This window comes from Prionailurus bengalensis, chromosome A1 (genome assembly GCF_016509475.1).
Source record: "Prionailurus bengalensis isolate Pbe53 chromosome A1, Fcat_Pben_1.1_paternal_pri, whole genome shotgun sequence".
In the NCBI taxonomy this organism is placed as follows: domain Eukaryota; kingdom Metazoa; phylum Chordata; class Mammalia; order Carnivora; family Felidae; genus Prionailurus; species Prionailurus bengalensis.
Window position 1 is genome coordinate 152,675,547 of NC_057343.1, and position 20,050 is coordinate 152,695,596.

General features: G+C 35.1%; 1 long non-coding RNA gene across 1 annotated transcript in view; it reads right to left on the reverse strand.

Annotated features, from left to right (window-relative positions):
* LOC122474999 overlaps nt 1-18,998 on the reverse strand; it is a 49,331-nt gene extending 30,333 nt beyond the window's left edge. Inside the window, exons 1-2 of the long non-coding RNA XR_006295074.1 lie at nt 18,899-18,998; nt 18,104-18,184 (exon numbers count right to left, since the gene is read on the reverse strand). This is a non-coding gene — a long non-coding RNA (uncharacterized LOC122474999). The remainder of the gene's footprint in view (nt 1-18,103; nt 18,185-18,898) is intronic.
* Nucleotides 18,999-20,050: the final 1,052 nt, after the last annotated feature.

Sequence of the window (20,050 nt, forward strand, 5' to 3'; positions counted from 1 at the left end):
TGTTTGATAATACTAACACTCGTGATGTATTTATACAAAGTTTATTAATAAATATTGGTGAATATTTCAGCTATGTGGATTCTTTTTGCTCTGGGTCCATAACCTATACAGCTAGCATTTTTTTCTATTGATCTGATATATTTATTTTATTATCTGTACTTTATTTCCATTCATCTTTATATGAATGAAACCTTTATATGAAACCTTTATATGACGTTTGCTGTTTGTCATCTTCTTTTCTGCATAATTTTATTAGTTAGGGCATAACTAATATTTGCTTTTCTACCACAGCTTTGATATTTACATTATATTGACTAATTATATGTTTACATTATATGTTTACAATATGTTTACATTATATTAACTATATCTATAGTGGTCTAAACTCTTATGTAGCATAAATAATATTGTGCTTTTGTACAACCCCTTTACCTGCTCTGTTAATTTTTCACTGATCTTATCTATGCATTTGTACATCTGTACATTCATTCTTTTCTTTTTGTATTCTTATTACTATTGCTATCCCTACTCTTTGTTGAAAGTAAGTCTTATTTGGATAGCTTAACCAGTCAAAATCCAATTCTCTGATACAGCTACATATCACAAACTGATTACAAAGGGGCACTACTTAAGTCACTTGGCTCCATGTGGCTGAAAACTCAACTCGCAGTGGCTTAAATAAACCAAAAGTTTATTTTTGTCACATCACCATATTCTGAAGGTGAGAAATCCAGGGCTCTTATGCCAGCTTTTATGACATTAGTGACTTGGTCTCCTGTAGGCTTTCTACCCAGCTAAGTTTAGAATGATATTCTGCCACTAGGCTTATCATTCCAAGTTTGTAAGATGGCTAGACACCACTAGCATTTATCTGAGTTTTGGGGAAGAAGAATATTAAAGTCAAAGACAGAAGGTATGTGCCTTCCAAGTCTTTTCCTTTAAAATGCCTATTTTTATCCACAAGAGAGGGTAAGGAATTTTGTATTTATCTGGATATGTTACTGTCCCATACAAAATCATGACTCTATTATAAAAATAAAGATGTAAAGAAAAGATCTTGCTTAGACAAGTAGCAAAGTCTGCCAAGGGGCCTAACTTCCATGTCAGTATTACATGATTCCACTGCCCCCGGACTCAACCCCCAGTCACTGCTGATTTGTTGTGTGGTGGACCCCTAACTTTGCGTAAAACAGATTTTCTTATGTGTCAATCAGGAATTATGATTCAAAGAGAATAGTTAATCTGTGTTGGATGCTGAGGCTAAGAACCAAGGCTGGGGCATTCATTATCTACCATATGCATATTGAATTGGGGACAGTCCAGAGACAAAAGGGAAAAAAACCCAAAATTCCTCTTCAGAAATTTCCAGAGCTTACGCATGTAAACTTCAGTAAACAAAGAGTAGTTCGTCTCCCTATTCCTTCGACACATTATCCTTTTTGTTCCAAATAGTTTGACACTGTTTTTGTTTCTCAATTCAAATATACAAAAGACTATGGTCTTCTCTTTGGCATTTATATTTTTGCTTTGTTTTAGTACTTCTATTCAGCTAGAATTTAAACTCGGTGGGAGCATGTGTCCCTATGTCTGTTAAATATTGTATTTCCCTCAGCCTAGCATGCCATTTTATCAATGAATTTTTGTTTAATGAATAAAGCTTTATTATAAACTTAGCACCCCCTGATTCTTTTTATTATTCATTTTTGATTTTTTGATTGGTTTCACTAGTAATTACTGGTTTGTACCTATAGCAATATTCTCTTTTAAAAGTACATTTGTTGAAAGATATCTGGACAATGATCTTAATGGTTCTATAGGAACAGTTAATTTTGGTGTTGTCAGTTATTTGAAAATATATTTTAAATGAGACTATCTTTCTTTTTTCTTCACAAAGGTTAGTGTTTGAGGAGACCAACAATTAGTATTTTCACATTCCCTACCACATTCATAAGTCAACTGAGAAATAATATAAGACGACAGAGATGACAACCAAAATAACATCTCAATAGCGAGTATTCAAGGAAGAATTGGGTTTTATCTGTAGTCTAGTATGCTTCCTAATGCTGAACCTCCGAATTAGGCATACTCACTCATCCAGAAGTTCTGGAATAAGAAGAAAAGCATGTATTAAGTTACATTGCTCTTATGAGATAAAGTTCAAAGAAACTGAAGTGAAGAAACCCAGTTGGGAAAACTCTCCCAACAAAAGGTTAAAATGGGCATTACACAGTTAGCATATGGTGGGGTCTGTAATCCACTTATTCATAATTCCTCCTCTCAGAGTTCCATCATTACATTCTTCCATATGTTTGTATGGGAACATCCCCACTGTGAGGTCTTTGACAAAGCTCTTTCTTTCCTACACAGTATATTCAGGGCATCTAAATTCCCGTTTCCCTTTGGTCCTGTATTTTCTGCATTGCAGAATTGAACTGAGTGACCCTCCAGCCACAAAAACCACAGTTTCTTTATGAGCAGGCATTTTCAGATCTCTGGAAGAGACTGTTTCCACGGCATCTTATGGAAGTGCCTAGGCATAATAAATACACTTGTGAAGCAAGTTTATGTTCTCATATGTAATTAACCAATTCAAAATAAATGTGTAATCATGTAGCGAAAGTTAATTCTTGAGCCTTATGCAAAAGGCTACATTAATTTTAGACTACCCTCCTCTTTCTTTCCTAATACTGAATGTAAAGTGGATTTGAGTTAGCTGATCTAGAACTTCCTGTCTAGGGATGGGGTTCACGATTTATGTTAGAATTTTACTAGTCCACGAAACACATTTGTTAGTCAGTTTAGAAGCAGTAATATTGTTTTCACCCCATTGCCATTAAGACTCAAGGAACTCACTCTCTGTGACCTTCCTCACCTCTGGACAATTAAATCTTTGCCTCAGCTGCTCCTGCTTTTGTGTGATCTGGTAAACGGAAAGAGGCCAGGAGTGTTTGGTGAATAGAACCCATACTTACAGAGGAGAAACAAGCTTCCCTTGCCCCCCAAGTTCCCCACTAGTGCCATTGCTAGAAGAAAAACTCCAAGATCCAGCTATAAACCCAATGAATGACTTAGTGGGGGGACAAATAAAAGATTGTATTTATTTCTTTGCTGCTAAAACTTCTGTTCTTGTGTGTGGGCTTTATATTCTTTGCCAAATTATCATCATGATGTGTCACATGGACTTGGCATTGAAGAGCACACTATCTTGGAGAGAAGTTTTATTCCCCTTCCCATACTCTGCACTGTAGAGTTTGGCTCTTAATAGCAGAGTATGTCTTCTGTATTTGAAAATTAAAAGTGTGTCAACTGGAGATGAACATTTCATTCCTGCTCTTTTTCTTAGACTCTCAGAATTGGACTTAGGGTTTAGGCCTTTTCTTTCAGGTTTATTGGAGTATAACTTATAAGAAAAACTATACACTTTTATTTTAAATAATTGATGAGTTTAGATATATGCATACACCTGTGATACTATACATGTATTCAAGGTAATAAAGATATTCATTGCTTCCAAGTTTCCTTATGTCCATTTGTTTTGTTTTCTAGGTAATAACACTTATCATGAGATTTACCCTCTTCACAAACTTTGAAGTACACAAAACTGTATTGTTAACTATGCACACTCAAGCCAATTTTTGCATCTACTGTTTTCTTCTTCCAGGTATGACATAATTGGTCATATGAGGGACTGAAATGTTGAGGCCATCCTCAGTATTATATTCCCTATACTGCACCCAGAAGATTGATCATAATGACCAAGATTCTGTGACTCCAAGCCATTAATGTAGTTGTTCCAGTTCATAACTCCCTTGTTTGCAACACCTGACCTCTGGTAGCACACCTTTCCAGAGAGAATGCCTAGGGATCCGACAGAAGATACTGTTCTTGGGTCCTAACTCATTAGGTGAGAGAATGTAGAAATTCTTACAGGATTTGGGAATTTGATTCATGTCATTCTTTTAAATAATAGTTGAGGTTTATTTTTCTCTTTTGGACAATTTCATGGATATATTAGAGAGAAATAAGAAAAGGGGAGATTTTTTTACATTTGTATAAGAAGAACATTGTATTTATTTATAAAAGGCTGTTCATTTCTTAATATACATCTACTATTATTTTACCTTTACATAAAAATGCAGAATATCTAATGCTACAATATTACTTTTGTATTCCCCACCTTAGTTTGGTAAAAATGTCCCCCTTCTAGTCAGCCATAACCAGAAAATGACTTTGTCCTGCACCAAGGTAGGCTGTGGTATGCCCCTAAGAACACCAAGGGTTTCATAGTCAAGACAGGTCTTTCTGTGATAAATTTTACCTCCAGGGTATGCATCAGAATTATAAAAAAAAAAAAGAATTAAGTGGAAACAGTGCCTAGAATACAGTTTTGAATATCATCCTCATTTTGTCTAAAATTAGTTATCTTATTCCTACCTCATTAAACTTGAGCTTTTCATTCTGGTTTTGAAAAAAAGGAAAGAAAATTGCAACTAATAAAGTAATCAAAAGGCCACCTTCAGAATACTATTATTTAATGATGGGACTAGTATATTTACAATGCAATTGTGTAAGTAGAAGTTTTCTCCCTCCCTCCTTTCCTTCCTTTCTCTCTCTCCTTCCCCCTCCTTCCTTTGCTCCTTCCTTCCTTCCTTCCTTCCTTCCTTCCTTCCTTCCTTCCTTCCTTCCTTCCTTCCTTCCTTCCTTCCTTCCTACCTTTCTGTTTTAAGAAAGTTTTAGCTCCACATTTTATGTCCATTCCTCGTGTAGGGACAAAATGGACCGGAATAAACAAATGTGCGAAAACTGTATTCAGAGTTGCTCTGTATAATTAATGAGTCATCATCTCCCTTAAGCAGAGAATCAGGATGTTATTAGATTTTGCTGACTGTGATTATTAGTTTGGAATCTATTGCTTGCCATTCTGACTTGCCATTTTCTCATCCTTAAGATCTTAATCTTTACCAGTATTCATGTCATGAATGTTGAATCCAAAGGATCTGACCCTGACCTAAAAGACTTCAACCCCACTTTCCTCTAGACCTGTGAGCCTCTAAAGAGAAGTAAGAACATTCTTTTCCAAATGCTACTAACCTCGGTTGGCTGAGTTACCGGACTAACTTATAATATTTAACTATTCAGTAACAATATGTGGGCAATAACAATTTTATTTTGTCAAACTGCCACACTGAGATTTATGTGGATGGAGTGAAATTTCACAGTGATAAAAATAAATAAGCCAAATTAGGTAAATTCTTTTATGAGTGAAGGAAACATAATCTGTCATTTCCAGTTTGTGAAACAAAGGTAGCTCAGAGAGCGCATCCAGTCACATCCTGTGTGTTATTCAGCATCCTTAGTCGCTTTTCAGGCCCTTTTGTTTTCTTATTTGTATTTTTTCTTTCTAAATTGTTGGAGTTATTTAGTCCTTCCTCTCTCTATACACTTCACACACACTATTACATGGTTAATTAGTAACATCATCTCACATATAGAGTATCTCTTGAATCGCTTGTCATTTGCTACAATGTCAAATGTGCAATATATTTAGTTAAAGCAAAAATACCACCACTGCATTGAATTTGTTCTATTTGGTGATATTACATTATACCTGTCCCAAATTTGTGTTTGTCTTTCTATCTTGAACACTATTGTCTTACCCCCTGCCTTCAGAAAATTCTGCTTGCCTGAACTACAGGATTTACAAAACTTTCTACTTTCCTGCCACAATTTTATTTCTACACTGCTTTTTTGTGCCATTTTGATACTAGAGTTATCCATCTGAAAACCAGAAATAATTATGTAATTCCCTCCCATAAAACCTTTACCAACTGTCTTTTGCATATGGATCCCCTCAGTTTGATCTAACTGCTTTTGGAATCTACCTCGAACTTGGATTTAGTAGATGTTCTTCTCTATAGTCTAAGTGACGCTCTTGTACTTTTAATAAGAAAAAAACACAGGTCCAAGGAGAATTCTGGTTTTACATCCAGCAGGAGCAGATGTATAGCACATTTAAATGTCAGTTGTGGTGTTACTCTTCTAGAATAGTCTGTAAATAAAGACAGACTCAAAAACTCTAAAAACAAAGCATTTCAGCCCAGAAACCTCACATCTCAAAACATCTTATACAGAATGGTCCAACAGAAGTGTAAACTCTTAAATGGTTCAACAACCAAAGTAACTCCAGGCAATGGAGTCCTTTAGTGAATCCATGGTGAAAGTCAGGAGGTATAATCATCTTAAATGTCTGAGCAGTCACCTTCATTACATTTATATTTACTCAGAGGAATAGGTGGTTGATGGAAGGTCCCTGGGTGATTAGAAAACTAAGAGTGAGTGTAAAATTATCTCTTGCCTTGTATTATTAGTCAACTTGTGTTGCTTTAATGAGCAACTCTGAAATCATAGTCACTTACAACAAAAGACATTTATTTTTTGCCTGCAGGTTTGTAGGTTAGCTCTGCTTTACTCCACGTCTTCTCATCCTAGAATCCAAGCTGAAGACAGATATCTTAGATATGTTGTTCTCCTGGCAGAGGACAGAAGCAAGAGCCCAACCAAACCATGCAGGCACATTTAAAGCTTAAGTGGAGAAGGTATAGGGTCAGATCCATTGGCAAAAAGCAAGTCACATGACTGATTCTGACAATGAGGTAGGAAACTGTCTACCTAAGAAAGGCATGGTAACTGGGGGTGAATTATACCTGTAGAGAAGAAAGAGTGGATAACTGACAACAATAATAAAATATATCATAGATCTCAAATATACTATACCTACGATTCTTCCCTGCTTCTCATTTGGAATTCCTCATTTCAAGAAAATATTGTGTATGGTCAGCCTTGTCTTAGAGTACTGTGAATATTTGGTATCATATGGGCTCAGGTTATATAGGACATCAGATAATCAGCTATAATAGAATGAATTACAACTTTTAAGCACCAAGTAGTTATTTTTGTAATTATTTCTGTATATATCTTGGGTTATTGGATCACAATCTAAACTTTTCAGACATGTATATACCATACATAAGGCATTTTCTTTTAGTATCACCTGGCAACTTCTCTCATGCATGCTTCTTCATTTTCTGATACTAAAGTGCCTTCACATATGGTTTTCCACCCCTTTTTCTCTGTGTGCATGGTTGCCGTTGGGTACAATGGGTGGACATAACACATACTACCAACATACTGGATTTATATAATATTTTAGGAAGGTTCCCTGTACTTCCAGGTTAAGTGAATGTCATACTTTACACATATTTGTATGCAAGGATCCATAAAAACATTCTTTAAAGATATTAATTTATCAATAATATGAACACAGATTTCAGACAATGCTATTATACCACATATAAAGTCTCAAAATAAGTACATGACTTTGAGATTTAGGGTGGATAACCAATTCAGAATTCCAAGAAACTAAAAATTCTGAAGAATTTAATAAGTCTTCATGAGTTTCTATTGGGTATTTGATTTTTGCTTGCAAGGTTAGCCATTTATAGATAAGAAATTAAACAGAAATTGGACTCTCTGAGCTTATAAAAGTATATTCAAACATGAGACATATCTAAGAGTGAGTTAGAATAAGGACCTGCTGTGAGGTCATTGGAGAAAAAAAAAATAGGGATAATAGCTGAATACAGGGCTTGCACTGAATGATGAAAAATTCAACCTTTTCTTTACTCTAATTTGCAATTTTGTTCCCATGAGATTTCCCCCCATTTTTTTAGCCTCTTATCTTTGCTATGCTGACTCTCCCAGAAGTCATACAATAGTGATGACATGTACATGAAATATGAGTAAAACTGCTATTGTTACACTCACTTCCTATATCAGGATGGTGAAATTTGATGTTTATTTTTCCATTTATCATGAAGAATCTCAGGATGGAGTGTTTTTTAATCAATTTATGTAATTATCTAGTTTGTGGATTATTCCCCTGGTGCTTAATTTGCTAATTTCCTACAGACTGAATGAAATCTGTCTGTTGTGTTGTTAATTGGACAGCAATACAAAAAGAAGTAAATATTTTGTCTATCCATTTTGCTACAGGATAATTGCACTAATAAAATTTCATAATAAATCATTGATTGAAATTCTAGAATGAGATAATGGTCAAGTAGGAAGAGAAGGTTTTAATTTGTTGCATTTCTCTTTGCTAATTCTATGTGTGTCCTATAGCAATTTTGCTACTCTTTGCTGTTTGATCAATACATTTTTTTTAATATATGAAATTTATTGTCAAATTGGTTTCCATACAACACCCACTGCTCATCCCAAATGATGCCCTCTTCAATACCCATCACCTACCCTACCCTCCCTCCCACCCCCCATCAACCCTCAGTTTGTTCTCAGTTTTTAAGAGTCTCTTATGCTTTGTCTCTCTCCCACTCTAACCTCTTTTTTTTCCTTCCCCTCCCCCATGGGTTTCTGTTAATTTTTTTTTAAGGATGTATACTAATTTCACAATCTGTAAGGCACCAAATCTTGCACAAGTATTTAATATTTATTTGTGGTACTTTGGAAAGAGTGAGAAGGCTGGATTTTTGATCAAACATTAAAAAACTAAGTCAGTAAATATTAGTTAAATATTAAGTAATCAGAAAGGGAACTAGTTCAATATGGGGCCTACTGATTATGTGACACAGAAAAAAGATACTGCACTTATAGCATCTTTTTACTGCCCTCTTTTCATTCTCTTCTGGGTAGGAAGTTGACTTACTTGATCAGTTAAGAGATCTGTGGGTGACAGGTAGAGAGGATGATGGGGAGATTAGGGGGAATGTTCAGTCTTCAGCCACCTACTAAGGAGAAGGTAATATCTGGAAGAAATACATTTGTACACACACACACACACACACACACACACACACACACACACACACACGGGGTGAAGAAGTCAGAGAAGCCTGACAAAAGAGAGAAGAGTAAAGTGAATTTAAAATGCAGCAGGGGATGGGGCATATCAAAGGGATGTAAGAGCCAACCTGAACTATCTCTCAATGGTCAAACCTGGAACAAATTGAGCAACAAAATAAATAGTATAATTTTATCGGCTTCCTACGGCTGCTGTAACAAATTACCAGAAACCGAGTGGCTTAAAACAACAGGAATTTACTTTACCAGTTCTGGAGTCTAGAAATCTGAAAAACAGGTGTTAACAGAGCAATGCTGTCTCTGAAGTCTCCAGGGGAGGATTTTCCCTAGCCTCTTTTCTGCTTCTAGCAGTTGCCAGCAATCCTTGGCATTATGGTTTATAAGGTTTATCATTCCAGTCTCTACCTCTGCCAGGGTGTTTACTCTTGTAAGTATGCCAAATTTCTCTCTTATAAGGACACCACTGATACTGGATTTAGGGCCCATCCTAATTCAGTATGACCTCACTGTAACTTGATTAAATATGCAGAGACCCTATTGCCAAATAAAGTCACATTCACAGAATTGGATGGGCATGAAACTTGAGAGGTACTACTCAACCCAATACAGTGACAGAAAATTGTAACCTTAAGTATAAAACAGATATATATGAATATGTACTTGGTAAACAAAAAAAAATAAAAGAAAATAAGTGAATGGGGGAGAAGAGGCAAGTGTTACTTATAAAAGACTTTCAAAAATACACGTAGATACTCCTCTCTAAGAGGTGGACCTTATTTCCCCAAACCCTTCCACCACCATCACATCACATCACATCACATCACACCACCACCACCACCACCACCACACACACACACACACACACACACACACACACACACACACACCTTGAGTATGTGATAGATTTAGTAACTCATCCAAAAAATGCAGTATGTAAACAAAAACAACAGTAATTTACAGAGGAGAAATTTGGCAAACATGGCCTTAACAAAATGATCAGGTTAACATCCCAAGGTATGTCATTTGATAACAAATACACCTTAGTATGATGTGATGAGGAAGGAAATTCATCTATGTATTATTCTCTAAAACCTATAACTCTAGACTAAACATGAGAAAAGTATGAGACAAGACCACATCAAAGGACATTCTAAAAAATACCTGACCAGTAATCCTCAAAACTGTTTAAAAACAAAGAAAGATAGAAAAGATTCCACAGATCAGAGAAAACTAAAGTAGACATGAGGACTCAATGCAAGATAGTATTCTGAAATCAATGAGGGGACAATGAAAAGAACATTAATATAAAAACTGGTGAAATTTAAATTAAGTCTTGAGTTTAGTTAAAAGTAATGTACCAGTGTTGAACTTCTTAGTTTTCACAAACGGACCCTGGCAATGTAAGATGTTAACATCAGGCAAAACTTCCTGAGGAGTATAGGGGAACTCTACATTCTCTTTAAATACTGCTGAAATCTAAAATTATTCCAAAGTGAAAACGTTAATGAGAAAAAGCACCTGGTATTTTTTTCGAAAAGAAAAATATGAACAGTTGTTTGATGTAGGAGACCCTGGGTAAAGCACTGGACAAGGAGCTAAAGAAGATGTGCAGGGTTGGTGCAATGTGTCGTGCCGTCATTGCCTTTGTAAAAGATGATGGACATGATTTTATCTTAAAAAGCATTTTCCTCAGATATGTGTTCTTTTTGATGTGATTCTATATTGAAATTTACCTTGAGGTAGGCGGCAAAAAGCTGTTTTATTTAGGTTATATATAAGATTTGAAAACAACCCTTAACTTTCATTGTGGAGTTATACGTGTTAAAGAAGTGGAAACTGTCTTGTAGAACAGTTTACAACAAACTTGTACCATATCAACAATTCTTAACACCACAGAAGTTATATCTGCCCCTTTCTTTGATTAAGAATATTATGGCATTCTATCTTCCATTTTACATTCTCATCTCCGCCAATGAAGAATTCCTCCTGGCTTCTCTGTAGCTTTCTCCAGAATCCTATACAATACTTTACTTAATACAAATACACAAATATTAGCTGTTGGATTTGTGGCTAAGACTCTCAAAATTCTTTAAAAGTGGAGTCCTGATGAGGTCTTTATTTTAATATTGAACAAAATTTCTGTTTTTCAGTTATCTGATATCTTTGAGTAATCTTTAATTTTTCTCGTTCGTAGGCATCCCAAATAGTTGGGCTGTGTGAACTCTCTGAGATCAAATTATAGAGAAATCCAGTCAGCATTAATAGCCAACTTCTCATGAAAAAACGTGATTTAGAGCCAGGTATTTTTTATATACCATATGCCCTTAGATCTTGGATTAAGTTCCATTTGAAAAGATGAAAACTAAAAGCTTCCTTTCAATCTATTTTGCCTCACCTTGTTAAAATTCACCAACTGCTGAATTTAAACCTCTGTATGTAAACACACTTGTATGTGTGTTAGAGACACTTCTTAACTATTGAAATGAGTTTCTAGAATACAATATAGTGGGAATTTGGGAAGCAAGTTTGGCTTTTAGGAATATAAGAATTGTGAGAACCAATGTTATTAGTACTAGTAAAGAGAAAAGTTGAGTATCAGTATATTCATGGCTGGAGTTTCAAAGTGTACTTTAATTATAACTCTAGTGCAAAGGCATTATTAGGTGTATGCTTAATTGAAATGGATATTTGTACGATAGAGTAGATAGAAAACATTTATAGAGTTGAATTTATGCACCTTGTTTATAGTGTTTTGAGACAAAAATGCTTCTCTGCAAGAAAAAGATATATACTATAATGATATGTATAATTTGCAAGATGTTTTGGACAGATCAGTAACAGAAATAATAATTACCTTTAGGCCATTTTAGTCTTAAGAAGGTTAAACTACCATCACAGTTTTGTCATGCACTATTCAAAATTTTAGTGTAGAAAGTTATGATACATAATAGGAACATCTAACCAAGCTTATACTTGCCTTTCACACTGACTGCTGATGGAACAAAGGATAATCATGGGAGGCAGGGGTAAAAGAATAATGAAGTTTCCCATGTATGAAGACCTCTGTGAAGGATAAGACAACCATTGATAGATCCTGGACAGAAGGATCTGATTTGGGAGACCATAAGAAGTAGATGGATAGGAAAATACTACCATCAGGGAAATAAAGGGGTACTGAAGATTAAATAAAGACAAACAAACAAACAAAAACAGAATTAGAGAGCAAATTGAACTATGGACCATTCCAAAGGAATCACTGTCTTGAGCAATCAGTTTAAAATAACATCAGTACAATTTTATTTAACCTTTCGTTAAAAGTCATTCCCTACCACATAACCATTTATTGCTGGTCCCATGGGTTATCTCTTCAGACAGACTTAATGGAATTTCTGTGTGAAATATATGTATAACCCATAGACTAATTTCTAACACTAGATTTCAGTGAAGGTTAATGTTTGGTGCCCATCAATAATGTGTGTAGCGATTTTGAGAATACCCCATGTATTTGATTATTTCTGCTTCTCCTTTTTTACCATCATGTATCTCTCAAAATAACCAGTTCCAATGGGTATATTATGATAGTTTTCAAATCTTCACTGAGTCATTTGTCAGTAATCTTCTAGTTGTTAGGATAGTTCAAAAAGGTATATAATTTAGTTAATCTCCATTAATTACTGTAATTTCAGTTGACTTTAAGAAAATGTGATAATTGAAAATTATACTGTGATGGGAAGAATCATCAAGAAGATTGGCTGAAGACTGGCATAATAAATAAGGTTTTGTTTAAATAACTAAAAATGGCTTAAATATCATTTATTACATTTTAGCAACAAAATGGTATATTCACTAATATCAGTTTGACTGATTTCCATATCATTGATTATTGATATTTTATAATTAACAAATCAAAATGCCTTAAAATGTTATCTGTCTGAAGTGGAAAATAGAATCTTTATAAGGACAATTTTATTAATTTTGATATGGTCATATATCTTATAAATTGATTCTTGAAAGGTCTTTTCAAATGAGAATAAGTGTTTGTAAATTAATAGAAATGTTTTTTGAGTTTTGTTACAATTTCATTGAGATATAACTGACATACAGCACTGGATAAGTGTAAGCTATACAGCATAAATGACTACCACAATAAGCTTAGTTAACATCCATCATCTCATATAGGTATTTAAGAAAAGAAAAAGAAAAAAAATTTTTTTCCTTATGATAATTAGCTCCTAGAATTTACTCTGTTAACGGTTTGCAATATACCATACAGCAGTGTTAACTATAGTCATCATATTCCACGTAACATCCCTAGTACATATGTATCTCAACACTGGAAGTTTGTACCTTTTACCACCTTTATCCAATTCCCCCTTTCCATCCTCCAGCCTCTGGTAACCACAAATCTGATCTTTTTTCTATGAGGCTGTTCTGTTTTGTTTTGTTTTTAAATTCCACATACTCTGTGAGATCATGTAGTATTGGTCTCTACCTTATTTCATTGAGCATAATTTCCTTAAGGTCCATCCACATTATTGTAAATGGCTGAATAACAATCCATTGTATATGTGTACCACAACTTCTTTATCCCTTTATCCATCAATGGACCCATACGTTGTGAAATTCTTAAAGGTATTTAAAACAGTGAGTTCTCCTAGATATAATTATTAACTTAACCAAACTATTTTTCCAAAAAAAATTAAAGGTAAACTTAATCTTCTAGTTCAAAATGATCTACTGAATTCAAACTTGTCTGTATTTTCTTTCTCTCAAAGTCTATCTGGATAGAAATGATAAATTAAAAGGAATGGGCAATAAATGTGTATCATCAGTGAATAAAAATTTTATAAACATTTTGGGAAGACACCAACAAATTAAATATGACTGGTAGAAAAATGAAAGATAAAATTTATAAAAAGTGACAAGAGACCCCCAAAGTGAATCAACAAATACAGGGGTCAGAGATAGGCCAAGGGTCAAGCCTAGGTCATTATTTAGTAATGTACTTTCCAAACAACCTGAAAAGTTGAACTCTTCCCCCTATACAGGTGTAAACAGAGCTTTGGTTTGATAGCAAAGGTCTTCAGCAAAAGCCCAAGAGCTGTTCTACAAATCAAGTGGGCATGTGGGTAATGTCCCAAAGAAAGTTATCTTGTGAAGATGCTGTTGTATGAGAGAAAAGTCAAGTAGACCTCAACACTCCTCTAGACTGCCACACAGTACAGAAAACAATAGGTTTCAAGTGCCAGTCAGAAAGCACTCCCTCTTTGTAGTAGAGTATACTAGGCCTAGAGGAGCTTCCTGTTCTGTAACCTGCTTTTTTCCCAGGGGTACTTCAAAGAGACTGCCTGTCAAAACATTCCCCTGACTTCCCCTACTTATGCGGAACCTTCAGTCAGCCTTCTCACCGAGGTGAGAGGCCTCATGGGGAAAGAGTCCTGAATGAGAGCAAACAGAATATGTACCAGTTACTTTTACTATTAAATATAGTCCATCATTTGTAAGTGTGACTACACATCCAAAAATCTTGAAAAGGTGAAGGAAAACCAACCATATAAAAGAGAAACGTGAACAAACTGATCCATTTGTCCTTAAGACTATGGAAAGTGGTAGAAGACTTTTCAGTAGGGGAGAGAGTTGATATTATTTGAATTTTTGGATGATTATATTCAGTGCAGTATGGGAAACTAATGCTGTAAGGGGAGCTAAATTATAAGAAACCACTTAGGAAACTGTTTCAATGATTCAGGGGATAAATGATGGTGACTGGAGAGGATGTGGTAAAGGAACTCAGGAATATAACTGAAGTTTAAGAGATAGACTTGGCGTGGATTAGAGGTAAGGGAGAGTCAGGAGTCAAGCTGACACTCACATTTCTGACTTACCCTTTCACCTTCATTATTCTTACTTTAGAGGTTAGTAGATACTCTTCTCTGACTCCCTGGGCAAAGTTATTTATCAAGGGACATAATGGAGCCCACCTGGTCCAATTTGCTTTCTGCTGAAGCTGTGAACAATGCACTGATTCATAGGTGGCCTAAGTCTGCTAAATTCCCAAGTATCTGGTTTGGGCACTCAAGACACTTTATTGTTCAATAAATCAGACTATGTTAAGTGTGTGGATATTTTATAGAATTACCAGAGCCCTCCACAGATAAAGAGGATAAGAATAATTTTAAAGTACAATATTAACATAAATCCAGGAAAAACCCCTGATTTTGTGATAGCATAATACTGAGAATGTTTGAGATTGTTAATTATATATACATATGCTTATATGTATTTATAAATGTATGCATCAATATATATAATATGTAATAAACATATATTATAAAGATATATTTAAAACCTGTTCCTAATTGGTTTTCTATTTTATGTTTGGTATATGGTATGGTGTTTTAGAGTCTGGAAAGAATAAGGTCCATTATAAAATACTTTGGATTATTAGTATTGATAGTTGCAATCATTTCATATTTTAATCAAATGGAACTACCAATTAGGCATATACTATGATACAAGCCATAGTCCTGTCTGTGCAATGGCAGGCTATGGAAATGAGTCATACAGTGTTTGGTTTTGCCCTAGATCATCTTTTTGGGTAACGTAGAAATGTCTGGCTGACTATACTGCATTTTCACTTATATTTTCTAATGCTTCATGCACTGTGGGTATAAATGGACCTCAGTGACAATAATATAGGAAGCTTTACTCTTTCTTGTCTCCATTTCAATCTGTTAAACACAGGACCCAATCCCCTGAAATATTTCCTCAATTACATCTTTAAGTTACCAAAGGCTGTTTCTTGGATTCCAAAATAAAATCATGCACTCTAATAAATGCTTTGTATGATATAAAATTAAAACTCTATTTTTAATTTTAGTTCAGTTTTAGTTTAATTTTAGTTTAGTTTAATTTTAGTTTATCACATATGTTCAAATATCTTCGAATCCGTACCTAGAATAAAACTTGGTACCCCACGAATAAAAGAAAAAGGCACAGACCATAAAAGGGAGATAAAACTACGTTGTCTCGAGTGTTAAAGGATCCTTGGAAGTATAATGAGTTTCCTGGCATTCTAAAAGTCAGGAAATAAGCATTTGTATATAGGTATTCCAACAATTACCTTATAAAATCTGAAACTGCAGTTAATTTCAGTTTCAAGAAAATAGTGACATTTTAATTTCCCTAAATAATGAACTTCGTTTCTATGCTAAATTAGTTCTAATATAGAGGAAGAGAAAAAATATTTTAAGGTTGCATTTTGTTCCATCTTACAGTACTTAATTAAAGGAGGTTAAACTTACATAATGCTCCTAAATTTGTCTAAGCATGCTTGCATCTAATAGTCCACTGTGTCTCCACCACCTTTTAAGGGACAGCTAGAATCACAATCTCATTCGACCCATGAGAGAACAGAGACTCAAAGAGATGAAGTGATTTTCCTAAGAACACAGGGTTAGTCATCGCTGGTACCATGGCTTGCAAGCCAGGCTTATGACTTATAAACTACTATTTCACTTAGAAATTAGCGAAAATGAGTATGTGAATTACAAATAAAGAATACAAAAGGCCACACAAATAGTGTGATTTGAGGGACTTCAATATTTTCTCAACAGCCTTCCATGGAGCCTGAATGCCTCAGAGTTCCAGTTAAGTCACTATCCCCAGAAAGTCCCTGGTCGAATGCAAATACCCAAGGTTTCTGATTTACCTCAAATCAATGCACACAATACCTTCTTTCCTGTCACACTTTTCCCACACACTAGTCCCTCGCAGCTGCTGAAATGGGAACCACAATGTAGATGAATGGGACTTTTCAAAGATTCTGTGGTGCAAGAAGTTGAAAAAGGTCCCCAAATCATGAACATTATAGACTAAAAGGTCCAGAGGCAAAAGTCTGGGCTGGTATGATTTGCCCATGTGTCAGCTAAAAAAATAAGTCCTTACATATCATCTGAACATTTTTCACTGTAGTTTCCCTGTTATATTAAGTTTCTATAAATACATGATTTATTTCGGTAACAACTATTCTAACCACTCAACCTTTGGGAGTTTAAGGGATTAAAAGTCATTCACGCTTTCATGAAAGAGTGGGAATTAGTACTCTCAGATTGTTTTCTACCAATGAAGGTGAGATCACCTATTCTAGGAGACTGACATTTCTGACCAGGAGAAGGGGTAGCCAGGAGGGGAGCAGGGGTACTTAATATAAGCTCAAGATTTTGTTTTTTGTTTTCTGTGAATTTGGAAACACAGCAACCATTTATGACATTGTTTCTATAGATAATTCTCTGAACATAATCTCTTGACAGAATAGATGTTTGCTTATATAGAATGTGCAACTTATTTTATCACACATGTTTGTGCAATATATGTGCAATATATTGATATCATTACATTATAGTCCACTGCACTCAGAACTCTAATCTAGAAAATTGTAGCAATAGATGAGAATGAGCAAAATATATATAGATAGGACACTTTCTAAAATTCCTACATTCTTAGGGGCACTAAGTTGTGGGCTTCAAGGGGCTTTGGAGTAGGAATACAATCCAGGAAAATATACTTGAATATATACTAGAATAAAGAAAAGAGAGAGATGCAGAAGGTAATAGAACACAAATTTACTCTTTCCCACCACTTAACATAGGGCCAGCTTCGACAAAGAATTTCCATGACAAAACAGATGTAAGAGATCTCAGGCACTATTCCTAGTCTCCATTTTCAATTTTAATTTTATAAAGAAATTCAGGACACATACTCAAATGAAAGAGCCTTCTTTATTTCAAGGCAACATGTGAACAAAGTGAGAAGCCTCACAAACATCATCACACTATCAAAGAGCAGAACACAACTTTGCCTGTTTCATTTTGAGATTCTGTGTATGTTGAGACTAGAACAAACCTCAGTTTGTTCAACCATCACAGGAAAAGAACGCATTAAAGGACTCCCCTGCATCTTTTGCATGAAAGGCTATGTCTCGTGTTTAGTCAATTCTTGATTATCCGTAGTGACTTTAAATCTCAGTCTGTCTAACTTTTTCCTGTCACCAGCATACACGCACTAAGTTACTTATCTTGGTAGTTCTGCATTTAATTCTAACTTTAACTATGACCGAATATTTTTAAAATAAGATAAATTTTGTTTAACAAAGTACTTATTTTAGAGATAACTACATGAATTATATCTCTGGTAGCGTTGTTTATGTATATACACACATACTCACCGCAGTTTCCTGTATTTAAGCAAGGTGGTTGGAAAACTTTTTTAATTTTTGAGGATCATGGCTGCGATATATCCGATTATCCTGTGAAGAGCAGATAAAAGAATAAGACTATTATTTTAAGAGTCTTATTTTTAATCCTAAGTAAAATTTCAACCGGATATACATCACTTGGCTACTTCCAAAGGTGACTATGTAATATAATTTGTGGGGAGATGTATGGTATCTATAAAATCGAGGAATCTCGAGGACAACGTTTCTCATAATATTCAATGCGTGATAAATGCATTTTCTTACAAGAATGATTCTTAGCTTCTCAACTGCTTGGTTTGAGAGCCTAGGTGTCCACAATGACAACTGACACTAGCAACACAAGGTCAGAGATTCTCTCTCCACTCTGCCTGTTTCATTTAAAAATTGTTGTATTACATTTCTTGTAATAAAAGCCTTTCTAAGGATTCTGTATCACTCTTTTGCAAGGCACATTCACATCCTTCAATGAAAGTTGCTATTATCAGAGCAATGTGCTCTTACTATTTATTTATTACAACAACCCTCATGACTGCTTACCAGGCAAGCACTAGAAATATCTAACTCATTACCACTACATAAAATAGCATGGGGTATTTACAGAACGAAAGAGATCAGAGCATGACAAATTCTAAAGCTGCTCGTGTCTCTGTTTCTAAAGAAAAGAAATGCTTTTCACCAAGCACTGGTAACCTAAACTATGGAAGAGCATATATTAGACTTTTAGGGAAAGTACTGCCCAGACAAAATCTTGGTGGAAATACCTACTTGCTATTCCCCTCCTTTTCTTTTTTTCAGTATGGTCTGAATACCCTCGGATGTTCTCAGGCCAGCTGATGAAAGAAAACTGACCCAGATGGAGTCCGAAACTGAAAATGCCTATTGACTTATTCAGCTGGAAGTTGATCCCGGTTGCTATTTAAATCTACTGCTTTAAGTGTCAGCAGACATGCTGCATTCCTTACAATAGTTCAGAGGGCAGACATTTGGGTCAAAATATTCTTACCCATTCTGTACCTAATGTAGGCTTTACAATGTTTACAAACAGCTGTTACAATAACCCAAAGATCCAAAGAAAAATGTGACATATTCAAGAGTCTGGCAGTTAAAACCCAGCATTTGTTCAGATAGCACCTTGTGGCTGGAGGTAATAAGACCCATGATGATAATGGTATTTGTCACATTCAGAGCAGCTGTATTCATGTAAGTGGAAGTGACTACTCTCTTACACACCCAGCAACTACTTTGAACCCAGGTCTGTATTTTGGCTGCCTTGGCAACAGCACAGCAATAACAACTGGAGCCATAATGGCAACGTTGACCCAGAGATTTTTGGATAAAACAGGAGCCCTGACTTTCAATTCAGAAAGAAAAAAAGCATATAAAAGAAATGAAGAAGATGGTATCCATAACACAGATTTAACGAGTATACTGAGACTTATACACTGTGACACTAGCATCTTTATTGTGATAATTAAGTTTTTACAAGTCCAAAAATTTTCTGGTGGCTGTTCTTTTGTGGAAAAAACATTTCAGGGAAAAGGATCCTTGCAAGTGGGAGACTATTTTTTGTATGTCTGACACACAATTATAAAGGATAAACTATTCAATAGTTTTGACCACGTTAATCAACGTGGGTTTCCACGTAATCATGATGAGAGGGTTATTAACAACAATGAAAACAGAAAATATTGATTGCTCAGCCTTCCCACTGGTTAGTCTAAATGTGATTGGCCACTAGTATCTCTTCTTTTGGTCACATGGTAAAATTGCATTTCCCTGTCCTCATGGCATGAAACACATTTATGTCCTTATGACTTTCTTTGGTTAATGAAATGTGAGAAGAAGTGACAGGTGTCATTTCAAGATGGAGCCTTTCAAAGAAGAGTGCAATTTGCTGTTTCCTTCTACTGCCAGGGC